Source organism: Tamandua tetradactyla, chromosome 12 (assembly GCF_023851605.1).
Source record: "Tamandua tetradactyla isolate mTamTet1 chromosome 12, mTamTet1.pri, whole genome shotgun sequence".
In the NCBI taxonomy this organism is placed as follows: domain Eukaryota; kingdom Metazoa; phylum Chordata; class Mammalia; order Pilosa; family Myrmecophagidae; genus Tamandua; species Tamandua tetradactyla.
In genome coordinates, this window is record NC_135338.1 from 85,051,208 (window position 1) to 85,065,665 (window position 14,458).

Here is a 14,458-nt window from a genome sequence, read left to right on the forward strand (position 1 = left end):
TTTAGCTGGCTTCTTCTGACATCACTCCTTGAGGACAAGGGGTGCTAACCCATAATGGCCAAACCGAGGTAGAAGTCCAGGTTCTTCACTTGGCTTCTATTAAGACCTGGGGGGGGGGGGGGGGCTCCTTGCTATGGCTGGGTGAGGGTGGGAATTCTGGCTTCCCACTAGCTCCACTGATGATACTCCAATGTGTGGGGAGGGAGGTGCCTCATTACTTCCTAGGAAGGGTGGACATCAATATTCTCCAAGTGTTTTCCACTGACAAAACAGGAGTGGGATAAATTGATTTCCTTATTAAAATTGCTGTTATAAATGGAGCTGTGATGGACATTTGTGCTCATGCGGGAGGATCTAGAGTCTTAGAGATGGAACTGCAGGTCAGAGAGAACGCTCATGGTACTTTGAGAACAATGTTTTTCAAACTGAGGATCCATGGAATCCAGGCACTTGACAGGGAGCCTAAGGAACTGTGTGGGATATTAAGCAGGTGGGACTTGGGGTTCTCCCCACTGATTCAGCCAGAGATGCTCCCCTCTTCTCTATCTAATGCACTCAGTTTCTGGGTGGAATTTCATTCAAGGAAATAGTTCCATAGCCAAAGCAAGAGAGAGAGAGAACACTTGGAAACCACAGTGAAAGTGTTGGAGTTTTTTTCCATTTGTAAGTTTCTGAGATGGTATAAATCCCAAAATATTGTCTGGCCCAAGTTCTTGAGGTTGTTCAAGAGAAGGCCCATGAACTCAAGTATAACTTGTTATAAAAGAGCTCATTAAAGTAAAGAATTTGCCATAGAACTATCTTAACATGCGAGCCATATTGGTACATTTAAAACAGCCTTTGATTTATAACAAAGCTAATAAATCCATACTTCTTTAAACACTCATCAATTATGTGAAGTGAAATGCTCCTATACCAAAATCCCCAGGCCCACAGTTTCAGAGGGGAATATCTACTCAGATGGGCCCTAAAAGAGCAATGACACATTTGGAAATAGGGCCAGGTCAAGAGGCTTCCAGGGGAAGAGGAGAGTTGCAAAAAATGTACTGAAATTTAAAAGCAAGGTGGCTTCCTGAAGAGGAGTTTTAAAAAAATCACCTCTCCTCCTGTTATCCCCCCTTCCCCACCCCACTGCATGCGAATCTCACTCCTAGAGAAGCTGCCTCATGTTCAGCTTGTGACACCTTCTGAAGCTCTGCTAATAAATGCATATCGGAACAGCATTCTGCCTGTGGGGACCAATTCCTTTTTCCATCACTGGTGGCTTCTCAACATGAGATTAAAAGCAGAAGCAAGTAATTGCAGCTGGTGGCAGCTTCTGAAGTGCAGCTGCTGTCAAGGGATTTGGTCTCCATTCCACCTCCTCTTTGTCACTTCCACCTTCCACTCAACAATTCAGAGAAACCTGGGGCTTGACATTTTTTCACATAAATCAGATTCATAGCCCTCTGTCATACATGGCCAGAATGAGTGGCCCCAATGGCCTTGCCCCCGGCAGGTCTGTGGCCTCAAGATCAAGGCTATGAGAAGATGGCCCTCCCACCCATTGCCCAATTCCCAGGGTAGCCATTCTCAGGAAGCCTCTGGAGCTGGGGCAGCCAGTGGGCTCCCCAAAGCATGGTCCCAAGTGCATGTCTTGGAGAAGGAGGTTGCTGGACATCTGCCCCAATTCAACACCATCAACATCCTCCGTGGGCTATGTCTGCCCTGGAGGGAGAGGTTGAAAGGTGGGGTGACCCATCCCTTCCAGAAGTTTTCTGACAGCAGGTTCTTCTCTCTGCCTGAAGGTGAAAATAAGGGAGGGCTTCTAGGTGCCCAGATGGGCTTGGGAAGTCACCAGGGACATTTCACAACCACATGGTCAAATTTAGGTGTGCAAAAAAAGAAAAAAAAAAACGACCAGTAGAATTTGCTGAAGCTTTGGCGGTGAGGTGGGAGAGAAAGAAAGGAGTCATGGAGCTAGGAATGAGCTGAGAAAGGTCAGAGTTTCCAAAGTGTTAAGAGGAGATGCTTTAGGAGGTGGAAATGAGGAGTGCTGGTTAGGGGGCATCCAAGAGGAGATGGGAGGAGGTGGCTGGATTTATGAGTGGAGTTCGGGGGAGACGTAAATGTGGGAGGCATTGGCTGGTTTAGACATTCTTTCCTCGGCTACTTCATACCTGGCAAAGGCCCCGCTCTGCCCTGTTGAGTGAGATGCCCTCTCCCCTGGGTCCCTTGCCCACCTGACCCCTCTCCCTGCAGAGACGTGAGCCAGTGGGCAGAAGGTGGGTCTCACTCTTACCAGCTCCGCTCGGGACCTGCAAGCTCTCAAACTGAACACCCTCTGATAAGATCCCCCAGCCCGCCGGTGGCTGCCCACCCACACCAGCCAAGTGTCACAGAAGGAATGTGGTAGCAGATGGGCCCGAATCACAAGACAGAAACACCCAGGACACGTCGTCAGACCGGAAAGTGCCCGAACAGGCCATCGGGGTGTGAAGTGGGGGTAGGTCTGAGGGAACCAGTGCTGGTGACTCAGCCTGCAGTTCTGTCCAACTGAGTGTATTGTTGCCAAAGAAAACAAATTCCTCAAGCAGGTTTATCTCTTTGTGGAGGAGGAATAATCAGTGGCATTAAGTGGCAGAGGAGGGAGGCCATGTGCTCTGGCCCCAGCCGAGCCGCCTGTGCCAGGGTGTGCAGGGCTGAGCAGATAGCTGTCCTGGAGCACCTGGTCCTGGGAGGGGGGACCTCTGGTGAACCCTGCAGAGGGAAGGGAACCCCCGCCCCATGGAAATCATGCTCCCAGATCATTCTAGGCCAAGTCTTTGTGGAGTGGCTGGTCACAAAGGAGGTAGAATTCCTGTGGGAGCAATGAGGGGCAGAGGGGTCCTTTCCTGGAGAACAAACGGGAAACAAGGTAAAACAATGGAGGTGCAGAATTCCTGAGTCAGGATGTGAGATCTCCATGGCGACACTCTGAACTTTCAGCAGGAAGCCTGCTAGGCTTGACAATACCAGGAGCATGATTCATGTCTCCGTGGATGTTGGCCTTGGATATGTGCAGTGCACAACCTGCACAGCCATCCCTGGAGGCCTGGATGCAAGATCCCAGTTCTCAATTCCGATGGTCATTTTTATGTTGGAACGGACAGGTTCCCATCCTCCACAACTGCCTTTGGGAAAACCCGTCCCTAGGGAACCATGTGTAGCACCTACAAAAAATAGGAACAGGGATCTGTGCTCAATAGAGGAAGTCACGTCTTCACAATGGCCCATTGGAACAGCATCTTAGCTTTTCCCCGGCCCCATCTTTCTTCTACCTTAGTGGTTTTCAAAGTGTGGTCCCCAGTTCAGTAGCATCAGCCCCACCTGAGAACTTGTTGAAAGTACAGATTCTTGGATCTTCCCAAGATGTGCTGAATCAGAAACTCAGAGTGGATGCCACCCACCTGTGTTTAACAACCCTCCAGGGAACTCTGCTGTCCACTAGAGGGGAGAACCATGGTTCTATGCCGACACAGCATGGGAACAGGAGGCTCTGGAAGGCCCAGAGCAGCAGCTCCCAACCTTGGAGATGCCTGGGGAACTTTAAAATACATTGATCTCTGGGACCTGCCTCCAGAGATTCTGATTTCATCGGTTAGGGATTCAGCATGGGCGTCAGGATTTTCAACTATTGCCCAGGTGAGAACATCTGTTCACAAGTGCTTGCTCAGACTTACCGTCTAGAACCTGAGGGTCACTCCAGAAGGTGATGGCCCCCCTGACATGTCAGAGGTCTGACCCTTACACCTGGGGGGACAGCTTGGCTGTATCTTGGGCTTCAGTGTGTACCAAAATAATGTGGGGGAGGGCAAGGGATGCTTGATGATGCAGATTCTCTGGCCCAATTCAGTAGGGCTGGGGTAGGGCCTAGGAATCTGCATCATGAGCAAGGGCCCCTAGTGATTCTGATGTGGGGTCAAGGAACCACCATTTGAGAATTGGGTCAGGAACACCTGTTTCTAGTCCCGTGTCCTCTGCTCACCAGCTTTATGTCCTTAGCAAGTCATTTCATCAATCCCTTCTCTCCCTCTGAGAGAAACAGCAGCTGGGACTGTCCTGAGACCGTATACACGGGCCATTGCAGAGGGTGGCATAGAGGTAAGGCATTGCTGGCCCACAGTTCTATGCCCTGGCATTTGTGCTTGCATGGAAAGGTTTGCTACGAAGTGGAAGAGTTGGATGGGAACTGGATCCAGGGTGGGTAGGCACCCCTTACTCACCAGCTCCCACGGCTGCAAGGAAGGGCCAGGGGTCAGGGCCAGGTTTTGGGGTGGTCCCAGGGAGCGCGATCTGAGACCGAGCATCAGGAGGTCCCTCTTTCCCGGTGGGCTGCACAACTGCTGTCTGAAAGGACAGCTGCCTCTGACCACAACCGGCCACAGTTATTTAACCTGACGGGGTTTAGTTTCTCGCATGGGGAGGCCAGAAGCAGGCATGGCTGGCGGAGCAGCTGGAGTAGGGGGTGGGGGTGCTGGACAGGGGCTCCTTGCACAACCATATGCTGCCTGGAACCAAACTGGGAGGCGGGTGTGGGGCAGGCAGCTTTCAGCTCCCGTGGGAACAGGCTCCTGGGCTGGGGCTGGGGACCCCGAGGCCTGGCTGACCCACTTCTTTTGGGGCCCCCCACGGCAGACACAGTCCTGTGACTACACTCGGGGACCACCATGGGGCCTAACAGGGGCTCCCAAACCTCCCCTCCCCAGGCCTTCCCCCAACCCCCTTTAAAGTGCAGCTCTGGGATCCAAGAGACTATGTTGGGATTCTGGATTCATCACCAACGAGCCAAGTGACCTTGTCCTTGGGGAGTTTTGGTTCTACCACTTTCTGGACTGTCCGTAGGTGGTTACAAGAATCAAATGAGGGAGTGATCGTGGAAACAATGGAAGGGTTAAAATTCTGATTAGGACTACACCCTGACTCACCCAGGGCCCTCCTCCAGATTTTCCCATACGCTCTCGCAAGTCAGGCTTCATCTCTGTGCAGGTGGGATTCGCATCCCCCTTGTCTGCACTTCAGCTGCTTCCGTGGGTCCGGCTGTCCTGGCAGCAGTGCCCGGCCCGGAGCCTGCAGCCTGGCCCCTCTCAGGCCCGGGTTTCCTTCCCGCAGCCACCACCCCGCGGCCCCCGGAGGCTCCCCCAGCTGCAGGGGTGTCAGATCTTGGCCGGCTACATGGCTTTTCTGGGTCAGCACTTCTTCACCTGTAAAGAGGAGATAACAGTGTCGCCTCCATTCAGGCGGAGGCTGGGAGGAGGGCAGACAAAGGAGCCAGCACTTGGCAAGCCTCAACAGCCTTGGAAATGCTTCCTAATCAAAACGCCTTTTCCCGCTTTTGAGAATAGAAATGGGGGAAGGATGTGAAGGATTCTGGAGAGGGGGACAAGGTCACAGCTTTGGTGGGCAGGGAGGAGAGGTGGGAAGCAGGAGGGAAACGAGGGCGTGGGGGGAAGGCAGCGGCAGGGGGCATGGGCAACAGCCCCTCTGCCCAGCTGCGGGGGTCCCTGGGGGAACGGGGCACGGGGGACCCCGGCGGCCCTGCCCCTATTTCCACTCAAGAGGGATGTGGGACAAACCTTTGTGTTATTAAATTATTTGTGGGGTATAGGCGTGGGGCAAGATGTCCCTTCTGGGCTCTGCAGAGTGGCTGCCAGCCTCAGCGGCGCCCCGGGCGGGAAGGGGCTGTGGACATGACTCGGGTCCTCTCTTGTAGGCACGAGAAGGGCAGACAGTACCCCCCAAAACCTATGTGCAGGGAACCTGGGTTATGGCAACAGAGTCCCCGCCTCGGGGAGGTGATCCGGAGGCTGTCCCTGGATCCCCAACTTCAACAGCACAGCAGAGAAGTTCCCAATGCAGTGCACTCGCCAGAAGAAGCCTTCCGAGCAGTCGCTCCCTCTTCCTCCTTAAACGTCGCCCCACCTGGCCAGCACCTCTGTTTCCAGCAGGGGGTTTTGCTTTGGGTTTTATAACAAAGCCGTGTATATGCAGGGGCTCCCGGGAGCCAGGCTCCTGGTCCTCGGGCTTGTCACGTGGGGCTGTGAACTGTCCACAGGCCAGGGGCCCGCGGTGCTCTCCTGCATTCCTCTAACGTGGGGGAATGGTCAGTCGGCAGGCTGGGCCTTTGATTTGTCACCACAGAGCCAGAAAGGGGCTGTGCCAACATGGAAGGAATTTGGTGCTTTGATCTTGTTGGTTTTTTAAAAAATATTTTTTGAGAACTATCCACACATGTACAGTCTAAACATACACAATCAATGGCTCACAATATCATCACATCATTGCGTACTCTTCACATGATCATTTTTACAACATTTGCGTCACTCCAGAAAGAGAAAATAAAAAAGCACTCATACATCCCATGCTCCTTACCCCTCCCTCTCACTGACCCACAGTATTTCATCCTACTCAATTTCTCAATTTTTACTCTTTATCTCCCCCTATTATTTATTTATTCTTTGTCTTTTTTTTTTTCACTCATTAGATACAAGGTTTTCACAATCACATGGTCGGTAGCATTGTAAAAGATATATAGTTATACAATGTCTGCAAGAGTCAAGGAAAGCTACTGGAACACAGCTCAACAGTTCCAGGTACTTCCCTCTGGCCCCTCCAATACACCATAAACTAAAAAGGGATATCTGTAAAATGAGTAAGAATAACCTCTAGGATAACTTTTCATCTCTGAGATCTCTCAGCCACTGGTGCTTTGATTGTAAGCAGAGGGGAAGGCCGAGGTCCCGCGTCTGTCTTGCAGTGGGTGGGGGCTGGTTCCCAACGTGACTTGCCCTTCCTGTGTGGGTGGGGGGTACTAAACTAGAGCAGGGGAGTCGGGGCTAGAGGCAGGGTGTGGTGAAAACAAACACATCCCTGGTGTGAGCTGCAGAGCAGTCGACCAGCCTTTGTCCGGGACCAGGGGTTATTTTATAAATTATTTATGGAAAATTCAAACACTACAGCAGTGGGTCTCAAAGTGTGGTCCTTGAACCAGTGGCGCCGGCGAGGGGACTGAAAAGGCAATGCTGAAAGGCAAATTCTCAGGCCCTGAGACCTAAGGAATTGCAAACTCTGGGAATGGGACCCTATTTTAGTTAGTAAGCTGCCGGAATGCGATATACCAGAAACAGGATGGCTTTTTTAAAAAGGGGAATTTATTAAGTTGCAACTTTATAGTTCTAAGGCAGTGAAAATATCCAAATTAAAGCGAGTCTATAGAAATGTCCAATCTAGGGCATTGAGGAAAAGATACTTGGTTCAAGAAGGCCGATGACGTTCAGGGTTTCTCTCTCAGCTGAGAAGGCACATGGTGACATCTGCTAGCTTTCTCTCCAGGCTCCTTCAACAGCTTGCTTGGGGCTCTATCCATTCTGTTGGCTTTTCCCAAAATGGTTCCCTCTTAAAGGTTTCCAGTGAGCAACCACACCTTGAATGGGTGGAGACACATCTCCATGGAAACCATCTCATCAAAAGTTACCATCCACAATTGGGCAGGCCACATCTCCATGGGAATGATCAAAAAGATTCCACCCAGCAAAATAGGATGAAAGGACATGGCTTTTCTGGGGTACATAATAGCTTCAAACTGGCACAGACCTGCAGGGGTCCTGGTACACGATAGCGTTTGAAAACAGCGAGAAGGCAGAAAAGGAGAAAAATCTAAGGTAAAGGGCTTCTTTTGCTCTCTGTGCTCCTTGCCCGAGCGAAACTTCATCTGTACGGGACCTCACACAAATGGGTTCACACCCTTTTACACTGTTGGGCACTTGTCTTTTCACTTGATAAAATGTAATAATATGTTCTATACAGCTGCCCCCACCCCACCTCGTCCCTCCAAACGCCAAATGTATGAATCTATCTCATTCCTTTTAATAGCTGCGTAGTATTCTGATTTAGCAAGGAAGGAAAGTAGTGTGATTCATTCAACTACTGGGCAGTGGTTGCATTGAGACTCTTTCTATGTTTCACTATTTTCAGAGGCTAATGTTATGAGCTTTCTTGTTAAATTCTATCTATGGCACAAATAGCTAGTGGTGGAATCACTAAGGCAAATGGCATTTGCTATTCCAATTTTGCTTAGATACTACTGGATTCCAGATATCTCTAAAAAAGGGTCAGTCAATTTATAGCCACCACCACCCCCACCCTGCAAATAATAAAAAATATCCTTTTCACACTCTTTTATCAGTACTGGAACTGTAAAATGTTTCTATTTTGTCCCTCTTCTAGTTGAAAATGGAGACTCAGTATTTTGACTTGCATTTCCTTAATTATGTGTGACATTGGATGACTTTTCACCTGTTAGTAGCTACTTAGATTTCTTTTATGAACTGTCTGTTCAATAATTTTGTTTTGTTTTTCCCTTTGATTATTCCTTTGGGCAATTTTTTGCTTGTTTGTTTTCTTATTGATTTGGAAGAGCTCTTTGTATATTAAAGGTCTTGGTAATTGTTACACATTACAAGTGTTTTTTCATGGCATTTCCTTTGTCTTCTGTCATAGTTGTTTGGCTGGCCATTATTATTTTACTTAATCATTAAGAAGTTTTATCTTTGATGCTAAATTTATTGATATTTTCCTTTAATGCTTCTGGATTTGTGCTATGCTTTAAAAAGCCTTCCCTGCCATGAGATTTTGTACTATTATTTTTATTTAATTCCTTATGTTTTCTTTGAGTTTTTGGTCAACAGCTTGGGCTCCAGGCCTAGTTCTTGCTCCCTGTATTTGCTTCTGTTCTCTGCAGTGGGGATGATGGCACCTGCTTCAGAAAACCAGCTTGGGTATGCACTTTTCTTGGGCAGGGGTCCCCCTCAGGTTCTCAGTCCCTCAGATTCTCAAAACTCGAGGCCTGGAAAGATCTGGAGGCCGGACTAGAGATGGAAACAATTGTTTCCAGCATCTCCCAACTCCAAATAAGAGCTGCCCATCTCGAGACTGTCTACTCACTTGCTTCCTTAGTGGTGACTCTTCATCAAAAAATCACAGGCCTGAGGCGGGGACTTCTCTGGAAAGGGGCACAGCATCTGCTGGGAGGGTGGTAGTCCCTGAGAGGTGTGGGGTCGCTGGGATGCTTTGGGGAATCCTTGACCTCTCTGGGCTGACCCCAATAGTAAAGGAAAGTCCATTAATGCCCCCAAAGAGGGGCATGGGTTGTCGGGGATCTTTCTCCTTACCCCGTCCTGAAGATGCAGACAATAGGTCTTTTGGCTTTCCCCTTTCTGCCCTCCCCCACAACCACCCTCCCACTCCCCTGAATCATTTGAAAGAAACTATGTGAGTGCTTTGTGCTTGGACAGACATCAAAGCTGAAGGACAGGTGTTCAGCCATGGCGGGGGAGCGTCCCTCTACCAGGTGTGGGCGGGGACTCCCATTTGGGCCTCCTGAAAACTGGGCAGCCCCACAGAGGCCTGCGGACAGGTGCAGCCAGGACAGAAGTGTGAGGGGGAGAGGAATGAGGAAAAAGCCCGACACCTGATTTTGGGATCTCAGGTCCCCCTGGCTTTGGGTGGGTGCGCTTCTGTGGATGGTGGGTGGTCTTGGACACTCAGAAAGCACTCCCCTTGCCAAGTCATCCTGACCTAGACCACTAGCCGGGCAGGGACCAAATAAAGGGAGAGCCAGGGAGGGGTGGGGTAGGGTCCAGGTGGAGGCAGAAAGTGCAGGCAGGTGGAGGAAAAGCTGGGAAAGCTGCACTTGTATTTAGAGGTTTCTCCTGAGCTGTCAGGTTTTATGGTCAGAGTGCAGGTGTTGGAGGAGCCTCAGATCTGATGGAACACAAGCCTATGGACCAAATGCAGGGACATAGCCCAGGGTGCACAGATGGTCGCTGCCCCATCCCCTTCACTGTCCCCACGGGGCCTGAAGGCTGTCCATGTGTGCGGGGCTGCCTGCCTCTGTTGGCGAAACCAGCCTTGTCCACAAAAGGGCAGGCCTTGCCCTCTAAGAGCTCTACCTACTGCTGAGTTAGGGAACCCTCCCCAGGCGCCCGGGACCTACAGACTCTCCTGGGGAGGCATCCACTTTTCCTCCCTTTGTCCACCTCCTGCGTGCTGCTGTCCCCCACCCAGCTCTGCCTGCCAGGGGCGGTGGTACGTTTTTACATGGGGCAGCTGCCAAGGAGGCTCCTTCCAGCAGCTGCCCTGGCCCAACCAGGTGTGTGTGGCCCCCGGAGGGCAGACACCTGGAAAGGCTGAGTGCAGGGTGGAAAGGGAAATTGCCCAATGCGTAGGATCACTGCCCCTTCCAGGAGGCAGATGCGATCTCAGCGGTCAAGCCAGAGGTTAGGAAAGTGCTCAGTATTCCCCCAGGATGGGCAGAGGCTCTCAAGCTTTGGAAGGTCATCTGCTCCAGGTACAATGGGATGGAGCTCCAAAATTCATGGAGTTAATGGAAGGAGCAGTGGGAAGACTGGGCATATTAAACAAAGGAGAAGGGGGCTCCCTCTGTGGTACTCCCTGGGCTGGCTCATTCACTCGCCCTGTTGACTCCTACCTACTTGCTTGGGCTCAGACTACTCCCACTTGGAGTACTTTTCCTTTGGGACCCCTCTGCTGGAAAGGGCTCTTAGCCAAGATACCCTCTGTAATGGTGGGTTCTGGTGTCCACTTGGCCAGGTAATGGTGCCCAGTTGTCTGGTTAAGCAAGCACTGGCCTAACCGTTGCTACAAGGATATTTCATGACTGGTTGATAAATCAGAAGGTTGGTGTATTAAATCATTAGTCAGCTGATTGCATCTGTGGCTGATTACATCTGCCATCAGCTAAGGGAGCATCTTGCACAATGAGATAATCCAATCCGTGGTGTTTGATCAGATCCATTGAAGATCTTTCAGGGAGAAGAGAGAACTTTCATTGCTTCTTCAGCCAACCAGTCTCTCCTATGGAGTTTGTTGAGCCCTTCATTGGAGTTGCAACTTCACAGCCTGCCGCATGGATTTTGGACTTTTTCATTTTCATGGTTGCATGAGACACTTTGATAAATCTCATATTTACAGATATCTCCTGCTGGTTCTGTTTCTCTAGAGAACTGTAATATACCTTCTCACTACCCCCTTCTCTGTGCTCTTGTGGCCCTCTTGCCTACACCTCTGGGGTTGGGATGAAAGAACTGTCAATGCCCCATTGCCCAGGGGTGGTCTGCAGATGGCAGGTTACATGATTTATCCTGGGTTATGCAGTGGTCTGGGTCTCCTATTTGTAGAATTCTGGCCTCATCTGTTTCCTTTATCCTAGGAGTTATTAACTTTTTTTTTTTTTTTGGATTATGGGCAATTTTGTGAACCTGATGAAAGACATGGACCTGTTCCCAGAAAAACGCACATAAAAATAACATTCTGTGTACGGTTTCTGAGAGTTCATGAGTGCTCCAAAGTTCACCTAAGGACCTTGTCTAAGGCAGCAGTTTCCAAATTTCAGGGTACATCAGAATCACCGGGGGTTGCTAAAAATACAGATATCCAAGCCTTACCAGCTGGTCTGGGTATGAATGACAATCTGCATTTTGGCACGTGTCCAGTTCATTTGGATGCAGGTTCCAGAATCACATTTTGAGAAACACTGCTCAAGGACCCCACAGACCTCAGGTGAGGACCCTTGCTGCAAACTTATCTTCATTTGTTAACGTTTCAGATGTATAGGTCTTGACATCACAAAGGAAATTGCAAGCTCCCTGAAGGAAGGGACCATGTCTTCAATGTACCCCCTGTGCTCAAGGACCTAACACGTGAGCATTCATTGATTGTCAAAACTCTTCATTGCTTAAGGCTCCTCGAGGAGTCACCTGGGGGAAAACCCACAACCCAATCAACATGGTGAGACCCCGTTTCCTCTTCTATTACCAAAAGGGCTACACAGTACTGCCTTGTTGTGATTTGATGGTCCATTCTGTTTCCAGTTTTCCACCACTGGACATTTCATGCTTGGAGGTAAGCACATCTTTAGACCTTTGAAAAGGTAAAAATGATCACCAAGACTCATGGCTTTCCTGTCGAGGCTCTAGTCTCTGTTTGGAAGCTCCTGGTTGGGAGAGGGTGGCAGTGGGGGGCAGGAGTGGGCATTGTTATGCCTCTGTGTTAGCTGGTTTGAATTTGGAATTCTAATCTGATTGACTTAGTAACTTTTTCTCTAATTAGAACAGTAGGGTTTGTTCTTAATCTGCAACCATTTAATCTTCCCTCTCATTAATTGCACAAAGGTCTTTATGAATATGCAGATTGGGAAGGGAATAAAAGATGCTTTGACCTTGAAGCAACACATATAAAATAGGTATACAATCTCTCAGTCTCCTGTTTCTTTTTATTATGCAGATGCAAAAATTTGTATGGCTTCAAATCAGGCTATTGTGGGTTATCTTCAGTCTCACCACCAATGAGGATGTAGCATTCTGATGAGCCATAGAAGTTTAATAATTAGTATAGTATTTACATGCAAGCTACTTGCTGTGAATTTGCATGTAAATAAAACTGTAGCTATCAAAACCAGCCAGAAACAGCCCACTGATGAAAAATGTCAAAGAGGTCCAAAGGAAAAAATGAAAATGCTTAGGAAGGAAAGGGTTAAGTGTCACTGTCTTAGGTTGAATTTTTTATGAAGAAGAACACTCATTTTACAGCTAAAGGGCCTTTTGAATATACTTCACTTCTCCCCTTTCAGAGATATTAGCAAAGAAATGTTTTTGGAAGAGCTTAGGACATGGAGTCAGACAGAATCCTGCTAACCATGTCAGCAGGTTAGTATCCTGACTCTACCAACAATCATCTGGGATCTCTTGAGAGTCAATTGTCCATTGGAGATGGAAGAACTCACCTTCCCCAGGTTCTTAAGGCTGATACACAAAGGCTGCCTGCAAAATGTCAATATAATTATTTCTTCTCTTTCTTTCAACAGCATCCATGGAAGGCTCCGGAGGAAAATATCTCCTTAGCAGCTGAACTAACCCATAGGGAGAAGCTTGTTCTTGCCTCCAAGGGTAACGTTTGAGGGGAAATAGAGCCTCCCTATTTAGCAAACCACTGGCTTTTGTTGTGCAAAATGGCAGTTATAGATGACCTTAGAGTGAGGAAGACTGAAGGTCAATGGTTAAAGGTTGTGGTTTGCTGACATGGTGTTGAGATTGCCCCTATGTTCACTTTCAAAGGTCCCAGTTTGAACCATAAATTATACCATTCCCTTTGTCAGAGCTGAATTGCTCAGGACTGCTGAGGGGCATTTAGAGGTTGCACGGGAGAACCAGCCAGGACAGAGGAGACCTGAGAGGTGGTGTCATACTTCTGCTGAAAGTTGTACGACACTCTCTACTGCTTCCCCCCAAACCTCTACATCACCTCTATTTTTTAATGGGCTGTGAAGCTGGATCTCTCTGGGGGGATACAGAGATTTCCAAGGATGCCTCAGAGCAGGTACATGGAGAAAACAGAGGGCCACCCCTCACAGCCCACACTTCCAGGTATATCTGGGGTTGCTGTCCAGTCAGGACACCCAGGGATGACTATCCTGACATCCTTCCAGATGGACTGCCCAATAACTGCTGCTGCTGGTGCCCACTCAGTGCCCTTCCAGCACCCTTCCTGCACCCAGCATTTAAAGGACTAACACCTGCATTCCGTGATGGGGTGGTGTTTTAGTTTGCTAAATGCTGCCAGAATGCAATATACCATAAATGGAATGGTTTTTAAAAAGGGAATTTGGTAAGGTATAAGTTTACAATTCCAAGGAAATAGAAATGTCTAAACTATGGCATCCATAGAAAGATACCTTGACTCAAGAAAGGGCGATGTCTGACACATGGGAAGTCACGTGTTTGTCATCTTTTGGTCCTTCTTTCCAGTTCCATTGCTTACAGCTTCTGATGCCAATGGTTTCCTCTTTAAGTTTCTGTGGGCCTTCATGTCACTTAGCTCCTCCGGGACACAACTCTAGCTTCTGGCTTGCTTAGCATCTTGTGGGAAGGCACATGGTGACGTCTGTTGGTCTCTGCATCTGCAAACGTCCCTGTCTAGGTGTCTGTTCTCTCTGTTGGCACTCCAAGCATCCCCAAATGTCTGCATCTCTGTCGGCTCTGAAGCAACTGTGTTTTTTCCCAAAATGTCACCCCTTTCAAAGGACCCCATTAAACTAATCAAGACCTACCTTACTAGGCAGACTCACATCTCCATCTAATAAAAGGGTCACACTCACAATTGAATGGGTCAGTTTCCACAGAAACAATCTAATCACAGGTTTACACCCTACAATATTGAATCAGGATTAAAGGACTTGGCTTTTCTGGGGTACACATGACTTTCAAACCAGCACAGAAGAGTTCCAGGATCCAGCTCCCAGAACCCAGAACCCACTACCATCTCTTCTGCCAGGCTGACACCCCTCCAGCACCGGTGGTTAAACGTTGTGACATCAGATCTCTAGTGATCCACATTTTCAAAGACCAAGCCCAAGATTCATCAT

The 14,458-nt window shown here is 49.0% G+C and overlaps 1 long non-coding RNA gene across 2 annotated transcripts; it reads left to right on the plus strand.

Annotated features, from left to right (window-relative positions):
• The first annotated feature begins 7,530 nt into the window (after positions 1-7,530).
• LOC143651643 (uncharacterized) lies at positions 7,531-13,023 on the plus strand. Of its 2 annotated transcripts, XR_013160088.1 has the most exons (5): positions 7,531-7,679; positions 11,645-11,738; positions 11,860-11,940; positions 12,668-12,743; positions 12,902-13,023. It is a non-coding gene; the product is annotated as an uncharacterized LOC143651643 (long non-coding RNA). The 2 variants fall into 2 exon arrangements; XR_013160087.1 differs by lacking the exon at positions 12,668-12,743.
• The last annotated feature ends 1,435 nt before the right edge of the window (positions 13,024-14,458 follow it).